The 16184-nt window shown below is 42.6% G+C and overlaps 1 protein-coding gene across 1 annotated transcript in view; it reads right to left on the bottom strand.

The window, feature by feature from the left end:
• Window positions 1-8298: 8298 nt before the first annotated feature.
• Window positions 8299-16184, bottom strand: part of parp14rs1 (poly(ADP-ribose) polymerase family member 14-related sequence 1) — a 44095-nt gene continuing 36209 nt past the window's right edge. Inside the window, exons 17-18 of the transcript XR_006769157.2 lie at window positions 11072-11225; window positions 8299-9390 (exon numbers count right to left, since the gene is read on the bottom strand). The gene's annotated coding sequence lies outside the window, so the exon portion shown is untranslated. The remainder of the gene's footprint in view (window positions 9391-11071; window positions 11226-16184) is intronic.

Genomic DNA, 16184 nt, shown 5'->3' with positions numbered 1-16184 from the left:
AGACCTGGAACTCCACGTGGGTCGTGCGCACTGGGACCACCAGGTTAGAGTGGCAGCGGCCACGCGGTGTGAAGCGTTTGTATGGCCTGTGCAGAGAGGAGAGAACAGGGATAGACAGACACATAGTTGACAAGCTACAGAAGTGTTGTTTCTTGTATTATTGTCTCCTGTGTCTTTAGAGAACTGTTTCACTTTGATATCCTTTTTCTTCTGTCCTGATTTTCTCTTTCTTTTCTTCTGTTAACTAGATATTCTTTGTTGTTCTTCGTTAGCTAGCTAGCTTCTTCCAAAAGAGTCCCTAGCAACTGCTTAGCAACTGGTAAACAATTCAGCTTGCTAAGATAACTACAATTTTATGAAAAATATTTATTTTTCAAAAGACTATCTTCTTTGTTTGTTGCTTGTTTTTTCTCCTATTCAGTCTTGCAGTTTTCTTTTGCTTTTTTCCGATGTACTTCACTCTAAAAACCATGTAAATTTCAATATTTGTAGGAGCTCATTTTTCAGCTGCTGCTGCTCAAATTGGAGTTCCGGAACACGATGGACAAACACACACTGGACACTCACACATGACAGGCTTGTAATATTTTCTGATCTTTTACCACTTTGCATTTTTTATGATATATTTTACTGTTTGTGTTTGTACCACAGAAGGTTGGTGGGACCTTATTTAGGGAGGACAGGCTTGTAATGGCTGGAGTGGAATAAGTGGAATGGTATCAAACACGTGGTTTCCATGTGTTCCATTTCATTCACTCTGTTCCAGACATTATTATGAGCCGTCCTCCCCTCAGCAGCCTCCTCTGGTATGTACTGTCCTGTATGTGAGAGAGATCCAACAAGGAATTACAATGTATGTATTACTTTTAATACCTGCAAATGGCAAGTAAACTACTGGAACTCCTTATGAATGTCTGCAGCCGACAAGAGGTGAAAATATTACCGGAATATTCTGCAAAATGTTGATGAAGACGTCACTCAATCCACCCAAAACAACATGCAGTCTTTCCACAAGACTCCCATGAAGTTATAGTGTGACGTTATGAGTCGACGTTAAAGTAACATTCTCACAACATACTGCACTTGTTTTATCCTGTTTTAGATGTATCCTCTGTTTAAACATTTAAACTCTTACAATAACACTTAAAATACCAATGTGATCATTTCTTGTCTTTTATGTTGGAAAAACAAATTGTACAATTATATGTGGACATACGCTCCATAGTTGTACAAGTATACATGGATATATTGTACTTTTCATAATAAAACATACTTGAAACAAGAAAAAGCATGTTAATTGTGAAAACAATTTCGTTATTGATTTTTACATTGCTTCTCCCTGTCTCATGTTGACGTTTGTCATGAATCTTGACCTGGAGGCAGAACTGTGAGATTTTCTTCTAGATATGTCAGCTGCAAAGTCAGAATTGGCTGTGGAAAATGTTGTTTTATGGTCTTAATTTAAGGGAAGGATTAGCAGTGTGGTTAGGGTTGAGGTTAGGATTAAAATTGGATTGTATTACTTTGTGCCTGTGCCAGCTAGTAACCACTTTGCTGAACTGCCTCCAGGGCAAGATTCATGACAATAAATGCCAACCTGCCACCAGGGCAAGATTCATGACAATAAATGCCAACCTGCCTCCAGGGCAAGATTCATGACAATAAATGCCAACCTGCCTCCAGGGCAAGATTAATGACAATAAATGCCAACCTGCCTCCAGGGCAAGATTCATGACAATAAATGCCAACCTACCTCCAGGGCAAGTCTTACCTGTGGCTCCGTTTGTAGAGCATGGTGTGTGCAACGCCAGGGTTGTGGGTTCGATTCCCACGGGGGGCCAGTACAATTTTTTTTTTTTTTTAAATGTATGAAATTTATACATTCACGACTGTAAGTCGCTCTGGATAAGAGCGTCTGCTAAATGACTAAAATGTAATGTAAATGTATATTCAAATAATGACTGACATATTTTCATTAAAAACGTTATTTGGATTAATTTATTCATACTATTTCATCCTTCCACCAGATATAGTCCTGACACAAATCTAGAGTTGCTAGAGATGCGACCCAGTCATTCAGTCTTGTTCTGTATCTATAGACGCAACCCAGTCATTCAGTCTTTTTGTTCTGTATGTATGCACGCGACCCAGTTGTTTGTTCGAAATGTTCCATTGCCATACTTGCTGGCAACGTTCTTATCCCTTGCTTGCTAGCTAGCCAACTACGGCTAACTTAGTCAAGTCAAAAATTGCAGCCAGAATAACAGCAAAGTAGCTGCATGTGCATCAGCTGTTTTCTGGTGACATTTATTTGAATACATCCATAACAATAAGCTAATGAGGCACGATTTCACCTGGCATAGAAAATGTTCTCACTCGTCAGGACAGCGTTGTTCAGAGGAGCTAGCCAACACAGCTACAGTAACACAATCACTTCAAACTGAAACTGGAAAGACTGCAAATTAGCTGCGTTTTGTTTGACCTTTTATGAATTGTCATTTTTTGTATATATCCATACAAATTATGCCAGCTGATTCATGATTTCGACTGGCTGAGAAATGCTGCTTTCCTTTCTGTCTTGTCCCGACTCCCGACATGATCTTGGAACAGCAGGAGATCGAATTTGAATATTGAAACAACATTGCAAATGTCAGAGAGACAGAGAGCAAGGTTTATACAAATCTGTAATGATGGGGCGGGTGAGTCGGAAGCAGGTGCAACATTTTAATAAAACAACAAAACCAAGAACACGACATTAACATAAGGCAGTACGCCGATACACAAGAACAATACCAACTGGTGAGTGACATGGGGGAGTGACATATAAAGGGGAGGAAATGGAGTCCAGGTGTGAATTATAACCACTCTTTCATATTGTCTGAGATCCCTAAAGATTGGAAAGCTGCCGCGGTCATCGTCCTCTTCAAAGGGGAGACACTCTAGACCCAAACTGTTATAGACCTATATCCATCCTGCCCTGCCTTTCTAAAGTCTTCGAAAGCCAAGTTAACAAACAGATTACCGACCATTTCGAATCCCACCGTACCTTCTCCGCTATGCAATCTGGTTTCGAGTGCACCTCAGCCACGCTCAAGGTCCTAAACGATATCATAACCGCAATCGATAAAAGACAGTTCTGTGGAGCCGTCTTCATCGACCTGGCCAAGGCTTTCGACTCTGTCAATCATCGCATTCTTATCAGCGGACTTAACAGCCTTGGTTTCTCAAATGACTGCCTCGCCTGGTTCATCAACTGATTCTCAGATAGAGTTCAGTGTGTCAAATCGGAGGGCCTGTTGTCCGGACCTCTGGCAGTCTCTATTGGGGTGCCACAGGGTTCAATTCTCGGGCCGACTCCTTTCTCTGTATATATCAATGATGTCGCTCTTGCTGCTAGTGATTCTCTGATCCACCTCCACGCAGACGACACCATTCTGTATACTTATGGCCCTTCTTTGGACACTGTTAATAAACCTCCAGACGAGCTTCAATGCCATACAACACTCCTTCCGTAGCCTCCAACTGCTCTTAAATGCTAGTAAAACTAAATGCATGCTCTTCAACCGATCGCTGCCCGCACCTGCCCGCCCGACTAGCGTCACTACTCTGGATGGTTCGGAGTTAAAATATGTGGACAACTACAAATACCTAGGTGTCTGGTTAGACTGTAAACTCTCTTTCCAGACTCACATTAAGCATCTCCAATTCAAAATTAAATCTACAATCGGCTTCCTATTTCACAAGAAAGCCTCCTTCACTCATGCTGCTAAACATACCCTCGTAAAACTGACTATCCTACCAATCCTTGACTTCGGCGATGTCATTTACAAAATAGCCTCCAACACTCTACTCAGAAAATTAGATGTAGTCTATCACAGTGCCATCCGTTTTGTCACGAATGCCCCATATATTACCCACCACTGCGACCTGTATGCTCTCATTGGCTGGCTCTCACTTCATATTCATCGCCAAACCCACTGGCTCCAGGTCATCTATAAGTCTTTGTTAGGTAAAGCCCCGCCTTATCTCAGCTCACTGGTCACCATAGCAACTCCCACCCATAGCAGGCACTCCAGCGGGTATATTTCACTGGTCATCCCTAAAGCCAACTCCTCTTTGGCCGCCTTGCCTTCCAGTTTCCTTCCAGTTCTCTGCTGCCAATGACTGGAACGAATTACAAATGTATTTTATTTTTTAAATCACTGAAGCTGGAAAGTCACTAACTCACTAACTTTAAGCATCAGCTGTCAGAGCAGCTTACCGACCACTGCACCTGTACTCAGCCAATCTGTAAATAGCCCACCAAACTACCTCATCCCCATATTGTTATTTATTTTATTTATTTTTGCTCTTTGCACCCCAGTATCTCTACTTGCACATCATCATCTGCACATCTATCACTCCAGTGTTAATACTAAATTGTAATTATTTTGCCACTATGGCCTATTTATTGCCTTACCTCCCTAATCTTACTACATTTGCACACACTGTATATAGATTGTATATAGATTTCTCAGCCTTCCCTGTGGCTCAGTTGGTAGAGCATGGTGTTTGCAACACCAGCATGGTGTGTGCAACGCCAGGGTTGTGGGTTGGATTACCACGGGGGGCCAGTACAAAAAAATTGCATGAAATGAAATGTATGCATTCACTACTGTAAGTCGCTCTGGACAAGAGTGTCTGCTAAATGACTAAAATGTAAATTTCAAAAAAATTGTTATTGACTGTACGTTTGTTTATCATATGTGTAACTCTGTTATTTTTGTCGCACTGCTTTGCTTTATCTTGGCCAGGTCGCAGTTGTAAATGAGAACTTGTTCTAAACTGGCCTACCTTGTTAAATAAAGGTGAAATAAAATAAAAAGTAATGATTCACAGTTGCGCGTAATGGGTGCCAGGTGTGCGTAATAATGAATCCCAGGACCGGTGGTTAATACTCTGGCGACGATGTACACTAGAGGGAGAAGCTGATGTTACCTGTATGTCACCTCATTGACCTTCCGGAGAACCTTGAACGGCCCCACAAACTGGGGGCTCAGTTTCTTGCTGGGCAGGCGGAGTGGAAGGTTCCTGGTAGAGAGCCAGATGGAACACTGGGGTGCGATGTGGTCACTGTCTGCCTGCTCCTTCTGACGATGGACGGTGTGCTGGAGTCTCACGTGCGCATTGTTCCACACCTCTTCCGCACGCCGGAACCACTCATCTATTGCAGGAGCCACGGTCTGGCCCAGGGTCCAAGGGGCCCGGGCCGGCTGGAAACTCAAAACACACTGGAAGCGGGGTCGACCCAGTGGAGGAGTGATTTAAAGAGTTCTGGGCATACTCTGCCCAAGGAAGGAAAAGGTGCCCACTCACCCTGCCGGTCCTGACAGTGACTCCTCAGGAACCTCCCCAGCTCCTGATTCATCCTCTCCACCTGCCCGTTAGACTGAGGCCGATACCCAGATGTGAAGCTAACCGTGACCCCGAGCTTCTCCAAGAAGGCCCTCCATATTCGGGATGTGAATTGGGGGACACAGTCCGAGACAATGTCCCCCGGAAGGCCGTAATGCTGGAAGACCTGCTGTAAGAGTGTCTCAGCAACCTGGAGAGCTTTGGGAAGACCAGGAAGAGGGATTAAATGACATGACTTCGAGAATCTATCCACTATCACCAGAGTGGTGGTGAAACCATCAGAAGGGGGAAGATCAGTAACAAAGTAAATGGATAGATGGGGTCAAGGTCGCTGAGGCACGGGAAGCAGCAGGAGCTTCCCTGCTGGAGCATTCTGGGGGGACTTGGTTTGAGCACACACGGAACAGGAGTTGACATACCGCGTAACATCCTGCACCAAGGGGAACCACCAGTATTTCTCAGTGATGGAATGGATAGTGTGAGAAATCAGCTCAGCCAAGCAACCTGGATGCCCAGCGATGACAGCCGTGTGTGCCCAGGTCAGCAGCTGATCCCTGTGGGAATGTAGATGCGTGCGGGAGGACAATTCCAGGGTGCGGGCTCCCTCTCTAGAGCCTGACGGATGTCCACATCTATGTCCCAAACCACTGGACCCACGACTCGGGAGGATGGGATTATGGGTGCCCTCCAGTTGAGCCAGCTGATCATGGTGTTGACGAAGGTCAACTTGTTCATTGATCGTCTGGGAGATGTCCGGTTGTCCTGCTGCTTCCATATTTTGAGTTGGTATTCTGTAATGATGGGGCGGTGAGTCAGAAGCAGGTGAAACATTTTAATAAAACAACAAAACCAAGATCACGCCACTAACATAAGCTGGTACGCCGATACACAAGAACAATACCAACTAGTGAGTGAACATGGGAGAGTGACATATAAAGGAGATGAAATTATGAAGGTAATGGAGTACAGGTGTGAATCATAATGATTCTCAGGTGCGCGTAATGATGAGTGCCAGGTGTGCGTAATGATGAATCCCAGGACTGGTGGTTAGTACTCTGGCGACGTCATACGCCGGAGAGGGGGAGCAGACATGACAAAATCTCTGCTGTTGAAAACTAAATGTTAGTCTAAAAGAAATGTGAGATAATGTCTAGATGCTTTTTATAGTGGAGATCAAGTTTTTAAGTTGCTTGGCTGATGAGACAATGGATTGCGCAGACAAATTGAATAGGCATTTTAACATCATAGATTTAGCCCGGTGGCAACTTGAGGAATGGACACCGGTCGGAATGCGGTTTCAACCAATCAGCATTCAGGATTAGACCCACCCGTTGTATAAAGTGCAACGTGAAATAGATGCATAATACACGCTATCAAGTCACAAATGCTGACATCCATAGGCGGAATGTTTGGGGAAGCTACTGTTTTTTTTCATCATAAATCCCACCTTTACAATAAAGGATTGTATACATCTATCATCAAATTTGCAGAGTAATCTAATATTCCTAATGTGATGAGTAGATTGCATAGTTATAATTTAGGCTAATAATATAACTCAATCTCTGTCAGCAAAACAAACAGATCATAACAATACATGCCTGAGCGCGTGCCTTTTATAAACACATTTTATGCAATTCTACTACACTTTATATGACTGGAGACATAAGCAACATATTTTTTTATACGACACAAATTAGTAGCCTACTCTGCTGACACAGAGAAACAGATCAATAAAAATGCCCTTGACTTGAATGCAACCATCTAATCTAGGCCTACGAAAAGGGGAGACACAAATTGTACAATATGACGTCCATGTAGCCTGGAGGAGAATTATTGTCCCCAACAAAAAATGTGAATGATAAAGACAGTGAATATGCGCCTGGGGATATGGCCGATCCTCTCTGCTGGTGCCAATAAGATACCGGTGAGCTACCGTTTAATTGGTAGCTCACCGGTAGGGAGTTGATCATTTCTATAACTAGAGACAAATTGGAATCTTTTCTTGGTCTTCTCTTTTCAGCAATAGCCATTTGCTTTCTAAACTATGTTTTTACGATTGAATGTTGAAATATTGCAATAGTGCTAAGCCTATTTAACTGCTTTTCACTGACAGTTGCAAGTTAACATCAGCTATTTGGTAGGTTATTTGCCGCGTCTCTGCCCAAATTGCCTGCTTAAAACAATCCCCAGCTCAATTTTAAAAGAAGCTAACGATCATCTGTAGCCAAATCATGCTCTCTGGTGTAGTATTTTGAAATATTTCATTTATTTATGTATAGGCATCAGTAATTCTAAAGCAAATTTTGGAAAATGTAATTCAATTTACTTTAGGGGAAGCTTATCTTCCCCTACCCTATTGGACGCACCGCCTATGCCGACATCAAGGTGAAAGTAACCGGTGCACAGCTGGCCCCTAGGCTTACAAGGCCGAGTTCAAATGCCGACATCAAATTCAAAGCAATCGGCACACTGCTGACCGGCAAAGCAAACTGATTGGCACTGTCTCTGCTCTCTTCTGAGAGAAAGGCATACAGGTTGTCAGCTTCTCTCCAAGCAATGCTTTATATGGTGCTAAAGCTAGCCAATCAACACACTAAACAGCAATTGCATTTTAATCGGGAGTGGAATGATTTTAGTCTCATTTTATAGCCTACTTTTACATTTCTGAGCTAGTCTGCCATACCCAACTGACGCCCCTGCAGTAGTGCCATATTATAATTATTTTTATTTTTTGGGGACACTCTTGAAAATGAGATGGTGCATCTTGTTGGTCAATTTCTTCAACAAATGATCAGGTCTATATAATAATCAAACATACATTAGTAATGGAAAGGAAACAGACTCTTTGTTTAAGTATTAAAATACTCCTTTTAGTAATACAATTGTAGGCAGAAGTTGATACAGACTACAGTATAATAGCGTATGATAGTTATCCCCAAGTTCTGCAAAATGTCTAAGACATTCTGTAACTCATATAGCCTCCCCAATCCCCCTTATGTAACTTTCCCTAGCAACAACATTTTAATTAATCTAACCTCCCCCTGACAGCAGGAACCATCTTATCAGCAATTCAAAATTCAGAAGTGGGTTTGACCGAAACTTGACTTTTCATCACAAGTATAGAGTTATAACAATGTGAACAAGCGTAAGCATCTTCTGGCAGGTGGCTGGTTTCATCAGGTCTGTGGTAGCCTTGTGTTCTCGGAAAACCAGATAATCACGGTGGGATCCAGACAGGAGTCTGAACATAGACGCCTTCTGATAGTGTCTGAAGGTCACAAACCTCAAATACAGGTTGAAGAGGAGACCTCCTCCTGAAGAGGAGACCTTGCAGTTTATCATAACATAATTTATTATCCCTTTAAAGAGGTAAGGCCTTGGTTTAACCTTCTTCAATCTCAAGAGATTTCAGTCTGCAAAATTTCAAAAACATAAATACATAAAATAATGCACTACTTCTGACCAGAGCCCTCGTCAACATTAGTGCACTATAAAAGGGTCCCATTTGTGATGCATCCCAGGAGTGTCATGGATTTAATATAACTAAAGGCATTGATGTCAAAATTCAATATCTACAAATTAATTATTTGCTAGGTTTCCATCCAATTGGCAACAGATTTCATGCAAATATAAAAAAATCCCACCAGAGATGTGTTACCGTCAAATTAACTTGTTGTACGGGGCCTCCCGAGTGACGCAGTGACACTGGAGATTCTGGATTTGAGTCCAGCCGGCTCTGACCGGGAGACCCATGGGGCGGCGCACACTTGGCCCAGCGTCATGAGGGTTTGGCCGGCAGGGATGTCCTTGTCCCATCGCGCACTAGTGACTCCTGTGGTGGGCCGGTCGCCAGGTGTACTGTGTTTCCTCTGACACATTGGTGCGGCTGTCTTCCCGGGTTAAGTGGGCATTGTGTCAAGAAGTAGTGCGGCTTGGTTGGGTTTTTCGGAGGATGCATGGCTCTCGACCTTCGCCTCTCCCGAGTCCGTACGGGATCTGCAGCGATGAGACAAGACTGTAACTACCAATTGGATACCATGAAATTGGGGAGAATAAAATGGGTAAAAAAATTATGTGCGTGATGATGTAGCGCACATAAAAATAACTTTTGGTTAAATTCCCATGTACCAAATAAAAAATACAAGAATAATGGTTTTCCATCGCATTTTCAACTCTACTGATGGTTTTGTCACACAAAAAAAATGGTGGTATATAACAAATGTGCCCTCTCTGATCTTGGCACTTGCACTCTAGCCAACAGCTCACAGATACTGTTGGCTAGAGTGCATGATGAGATTATTATGGACAAAAGAGCATGATTATTTTTATTTGTCAAACGGCAGCCAAGCTTCGATCATTATGTCACCAGAATAAGACCCTCGATATTTCATCAAAGTGCACGTTCACCACCATGTGAAGTTAATCATAACTTATTTAATCTGTAGCCTAAATGCATGCTTTCTCGCGTCGTAGTGGGAGGACCACACAACATATCGCGTGACTCCAAGTTTACTTCGATATGATGGTTATTAAATCAATATTTGAACATAAAAGCGTTTTCACCATTTCCAGCATAATACATTTTACAGACAAAAATATCCCACCTTGTCTTTAGCGTATTTAGTTTTGTCGGCATTTGGAAAGGTAAATTAGCTTTTTCCATCAGGCCTGTGGTGAATTTTTTATATATATTTTTACATGTACTTTACTCGTATAAAAAGGTTGGATGGAAACCTGGTTCATGTAACCTGGTTCAAGAAAACCATGATCTTTTCATCTTACAAATAGATTCAAATTTAATGGACATGACCATGATGTCTCTGGAGAGTGGGTTGCTGAATGGTAACCTATCCACATCTGGCACGTTTTCCCCAACAAGGCCTCTCTCTCCCAGGCTAAAGCCATCCGCAAGCACGCTGCCATGGAGCATAGAGCCTGGAACATCTGTGTCCTGTCTGGACAATCTCACTTTGTTTGATGATGTTTTAGGGGGATCCACTTGAACACTCTGGGTGCGTCCCATATGGCACTCTATTCCCTATTTAGTGCACCAATTTTGACACACACCTTTACATAAACACACACCAGACAAACAGACACACACCTTAGATATGGAGGCCACAGCCTGTCGCACGCACATGCACAGAGACAGAAGTAGTGCACTATATAGAGAATAGGCTGCCATTTGGGAAGCAGCATCTCTGTTTTAGGAATGAATAGATGTTGTGTCTGTTTAGCATAATGAAAGGCTCCCTGTCGGCTCACAGAACCATGCATTATTCATACATTATTATTCATCAGTCTAATCAAATCGACGAGGCACAGGCAGACACCTGCAGCTCAGAGATAGTCGTGCATACACACACTTTAGAAGTAGGGGCCACGTGCTGGCGCACACACACCTTAGAAGTGGGGCTCACAAGTGGGGGCTGTCGCACATACACCTTAGAAGTGGGGGCCACAAGTGGGTGCTGTCGCACGCACACCTTAGAAATAGGGGCCTCAGGCTGTCACACACACACACACATACACACCCGATGGCCCGTTCAGGAGTATATAACCTTTTCAGATATAAATATTATGTAGATTGAACAGATCTAATTTTTGGATTCATTTTATCTCCATCTGCACCATTCAGAACGTAGAGTGGATATTAAAACATAACACATCTCACTACCTGTCGGGATTGGAAACCCCATTGGTCCATGGTCCCCAACTCCTACGGTGGAAAACAGTGTGTCGGTCTCCCTTTCGGAACCTGCTGCTTCATCATCTCTCATAGCCCCTCATCATGGGGGGACGCCTTACAGTTCCGGACACAGCTGGGTCATCTTTTTTTAATAAAAAAAAAAAATTAGGGGTGGATCAGCTTAATATTGCGGAAAGAATATTGCTTCCATCAATGTAATTGTCTGCATCATTTCCAATCCCCCATATATTTTGGGGGTAAATATATATATATATCCATACACGCATGCATATACACATATATACATACACATACCTATATAGACATACATACTTTTTTAAAGAATATACCTTTATTACACTCCTCAAAAAAATAAAGGGAACACTAAAATAACACATCCTAGATCTGAATGAATGAAATAATCGTATTTACATACAGTGGGGCAAAAAAGTATTTAGTCAGCCAACAATTGTGCAAGTTCTCCCACTTAAAAAGACGAGAGAGGCCTGTAAATTTTCATCATAGGTACACTTCAACTATGACAGACAAAATGAGAAAAAACTATCCAGAAAATCACATTGTAGGATTTTTAATGAATTTATTTGCAAATTATGGTGGAAAATAAGTATTTGGTCAATAACAAAAGTTTCTCAATACTTTGTTATATAGCCTTTGTTGGCAATGACACAGGTCAAACGTTTTCTGTAAGTCTTCACAAGGTTTTCACACACTGTTGCTGGTATTTTGGCCCATTCCTCCATGCAGATCTCCTCTAGAGCAGTGATGTTTTGGGGCTTTAGCTGGGCAACACGGACTTTCAACTCCCCCCAAAGATTTTCTATGAGGTTGAGATCTGGAGACTGGCTAGGCCACTCCAGGACCTTGAAATGCTTCTTACGAAGCCACTCCTTCGTTGCCCGGGCGGTGTGTTTGGGATCATTGTCATGCTGAAAGACCCAGCCACGTATCATCTTCAATGCCCTTGCTGATGGAAGGAGGTTTTCACTCAAAATCTCACGATACATGGCCCAATTCAATCTTACCTTTACACGGATCAGTCGTCCTGGTCCCTTTGCAGAAAAACAGCCCCAAAGCATGATGTTTCCACCCCCATGCTTCACAGTAGGTATGGTGTTCTTTGGATGCAACTCAGCATTCTTTGTCCTCCAAACACGACGAGTTCTATTTTGGTTTCATCTGACCATATGACATTCTCCCAATCCTCTTCTGAATCATCCAAATGCTCTCTAGCAAACTTCAGACGGGCCTGGACATGTACTGGCTTAAGCAAGGGGACACGTCTGGCACTGCAGGATTTGAGTCCCTGGCGGCGTAGTGTGTTACTGATGGTAGGCTTTGTTACTTTGGTCCCAGCTCTCTGCAGGTCATTCACTAGGTCCCCCCGTGTGGTTCTGGGATTTTTGCTCACCGTTCTTGTGATCATTTTGACCCCACGGGGTGAGATCTTGCGTGGAGCCCCAGATTGAGGGAGATTATCAGTGGTCTTGTATGTCTTCCATTTCCTAATAATTGCTCCCACAGTTGATTTCTTCAAACCAAGCTGCTTACCTATTGCAGATTCAGTCTTCCCAGCCTGGTGCAGGTCTACAATTTTGTTTCTGGTGTCCTTTGACAGCTCTTTGGTCTTGGCCATAGTGGAGTTTGGAGTGTGACTGTTTGAGGTTGTGGACAGGTGTCTTTTATACTGATAACAAGTTCAAACAGGTGCCATTAATACAGGTAACGAGTGGAGGACAGAGGAGCCTCTTAAAGAAGAAGTTACAGGTCTGTGAGAGCCAGAACTCTTGCTTGTTTGTAGGTGACCAAATACATATTTTCCACCATAATTTGCAAATAATTTCATAAAAAAATCCTACAAAGTGATTTTCTGGATTTTTTTTTCTCATTTTGTCTGTCATAGTTGACGTGTACCTATGATGAAAATTACAGCCCTCTCTCATCTTTTTAAGTCGGAGAACTTGCACAATTGGTGGCTGACTAAATACTTTTTTGCCCCACTGTAGTTGAATGTGCTGACAACAAAATCACACAAAAATAATCAATGGAAATCCAATTTATCAACCTATGGAGGTCTGGATTTGGAGTCACACTCAAAATTAAAGTGGAAAACCACACTACAGGCTGATCCAACTTTGATGTAATGTCCTTAAAACAAGTCAAAATGAGGCTCAGTAGTGTGTGTGGCCTCCACGTGCCTGTATGACCTCCCTACAACGCCTGGGCATGCTCCTGATGAGGTGGCGGATGGTCTCCTGAGGGATCTCCTCCCAGACCTGGACTAAAGCATCCGCCAACTCCTGGACAGTCTGTGGTGCAACGTGGCGTTGGTGGATGGAGCGAGACATGATGTCCCAGATGGGCTCAATTGGATTCAGGTCTGGGGAACGGGCGGGCCAGTCCATAGCATCAATGCCTTCCTCTTGCAGGAACTGCTGACACACTCCAGCCACATGAGGTCTAGCATTGTCTTGCATTAGGAGGAACCCAGGGCCAACCGCACCAGCATATAGTCTCACAAGGGGTCTGAGGATCTCATCTCGGTACCTAATGTCAGTCAGGCTACCTCTGGCGAGCACATGGAGGGCTGTGTGGCCCCCCAAAGAAATGCCACCCCACACCATGACTGACCCACTGCCAAACCGGTCATGCTGGAGGATGTTGCAGGCAGCAGAACGTTCTCCACGGCGTCTCCAGATTCTGTCACGTCTATCACGTGCTCAGTGTGAACTTGCTTTCATCTGTGAAGAGCACAGGGCGCCAGTGGCGAATTTGCCAATCTTGGTGTTCTCTGGCAAATGCCAAACGTCCTGCACGGTGTTGGGCTGTAAGCACAACCCCCACCTGTGGACGTCGGGCCCTCATACCACCCTCATGGAGTCTGTTTCTGACCGTTTGAGCAGACACATGCACATTTGTGGCCTGCTGGAGGTCATTTTGCAGGGCTCTGGCAGTGCTCCTCCTGCTCCTCCTTGCACAAAGGCGGAGGTAGCGGTCCTGCTGCTGGGTTGTTGCCCTCCTACGGCCTCCTCCACGTCTCCTGATGTACTGGCCTGTCTCCTGGTAGCGCCTCCATGCTCTGGACACTACGCTGACAGACACAGCAAACCTTCTTGCCACAGCTCACATTGATGTGCCATCCTGGATGAGCTGCACTACCTGAGCCACTTGTGTGGGTTGTAGACTCCGTCTCATGCTACCACTAGAGTGAAAGCACCGCCAGCATTCAAAAGTGACCAAAACATCAGCCAGGAAGCATAGGAACTGAGAAGTGGTCTGTGGTCACCACCTGCAGAACCACTCCTTTATTGGGGGTGTCTTGCTAATTGCCTATAATTTCCACCTGTTGTCTATTCCATTTCCACAACAGCATGTGAAATTTATTGTCAATCAGTGTTGCTTCCTAAGTGGACAGTTTGATTTCACAGAAGTGTGATTGACTTGGAGTTACATTGTGTTGTTTAAGTGTTCCCTTTATTTTTTTGAGCAGTGTATTATTCCCCGCAAACCCTACCACCGATCCCCCAATTGGAGTAAACTAATAAACACTTCGGCTATTACCTTCAATTTATTCATCTTATACACATTTTACAGACACAGTCTATTTTACAATAGTTCTTTTTTTTGTTTTTAGTCCTTCCTCTATTTCTGATGTCCATCCAGTTTGATTTCTATTTGTAACTGTGCTATTTCACAAAAGTTCTGAACCTATATACATTTTACAGACCCCGTCTGGTTATCTTGTTATTAGTCCCACCCTTCAGCTCCATTCAACCCGTCCCATCTATCTCTCAACATCATCCATTTCGGATTTCTATTTGCCATATATTTTTCAACTGTGCTGTGATGCTTCACAAAACAATTGAACCTTTCTATTCTCCTAGCTTCTACAGATTGTAAATTAAAAATCAACATTTTTGTTAAAATAATTATTATATTATTGATTGATTGACTATGGCTTTTCAAATCACCCAGTATTGCTATCTGCAGCATTAGTTCTAGGCAAATGTTGCAATTCTTCAGCCATTGCTGGACCTGTGACCAAAAACGAGCTACATATGGACAATACCAAAATAAATGATCTAATGACTCTGCCTCCTCACAGCAGAATCTGCAGAGCTGGGAAGATTGTATCCCCCATATATATATAACATTCTATTTGTTGCAAGAATTTTGTATAGTAATATAAATGGAAAAATTCGAAGTTTTGAATCCGGCGTTGTTTTGCGTATCAATTCATAAACCTTGTGCCATGGAATGGGTACATCGAAAATCTCTTCCCAACTATTTTGCAATTTATATGGCACAGCTGTCAGTTTTTTGGTCCTTAAATGAAATTGTTATATGTTTTTATTTATCACACTTTTCTTTAACCATTTATGTTCTTTAATACAGGGCCATCATACAAGTTCCTTACTTTTTTCCCCTTCTACTTGCCTCTTCCATTTTTGTGGTTATGCTGCAATTAATTGGTTGTAATTTTGGGTAGAGCAGACATTTCCCTATGTCTGTGTTAGCTGCATGTGTGACATCACTCCACCAGTCCTATTTATAATATCATTCACTAAAATTATACCTTTTTAAACATTTGAAAATTGAAAAATACAGTTTTTTTTATCAATTACGATATTTGAATTTAACCACAATATTTGCTGTATTATTTGTTCTGTCTTTTCAAGTGGATTAAACTGAAATTGCAACCAACTTTCGAAGGCTTGTTTAAAAACTAAAGATATTTTGGAGATTATTTCCTTTTCAAACAACCGAAAGTGGGCAGGTGTAATCTGAATTAAGGGAAAAAGGCCCTTCTTGAACATAGGATGAGACATTCGTACCAATTTACTAGAAAACCAGTTTGGATTTAAGTATAACTTTGGTATGACTTATGCCTTTAGTGAGAGGTCTAATGCTTTAATATTTAATCATTTCTGCACTTCGAATTCATATTCGTTATATAAATAGGCCCTTTTAATTTTATCTGGCTTGCTGTTCCAAATAAAATATAATATTTTTTGTTCATATAATTTAAAAAGCAGTTCACTAGGTGTAGGCAAAACCATAAGCAAATAGGTAAACTGTGATA

The sequence above is a fragment of the Salmo salar genome, chromosome 03 (genome assembly GCF_965601325.2).
Source record: "Salmo salar chromosome 03, fSalSal1, whole genome shotgun sequence".
Taxonomy (NCBI): domain Eukaryota; kingdom Metazoa; phylum Chordata; class Actinopteri; order Salmoniformes; family Salmonidae; genus Salmo; species Salmo salar.
This window is presented reverse-complemented; position numbering and strand designations above follow the sequence as displayed.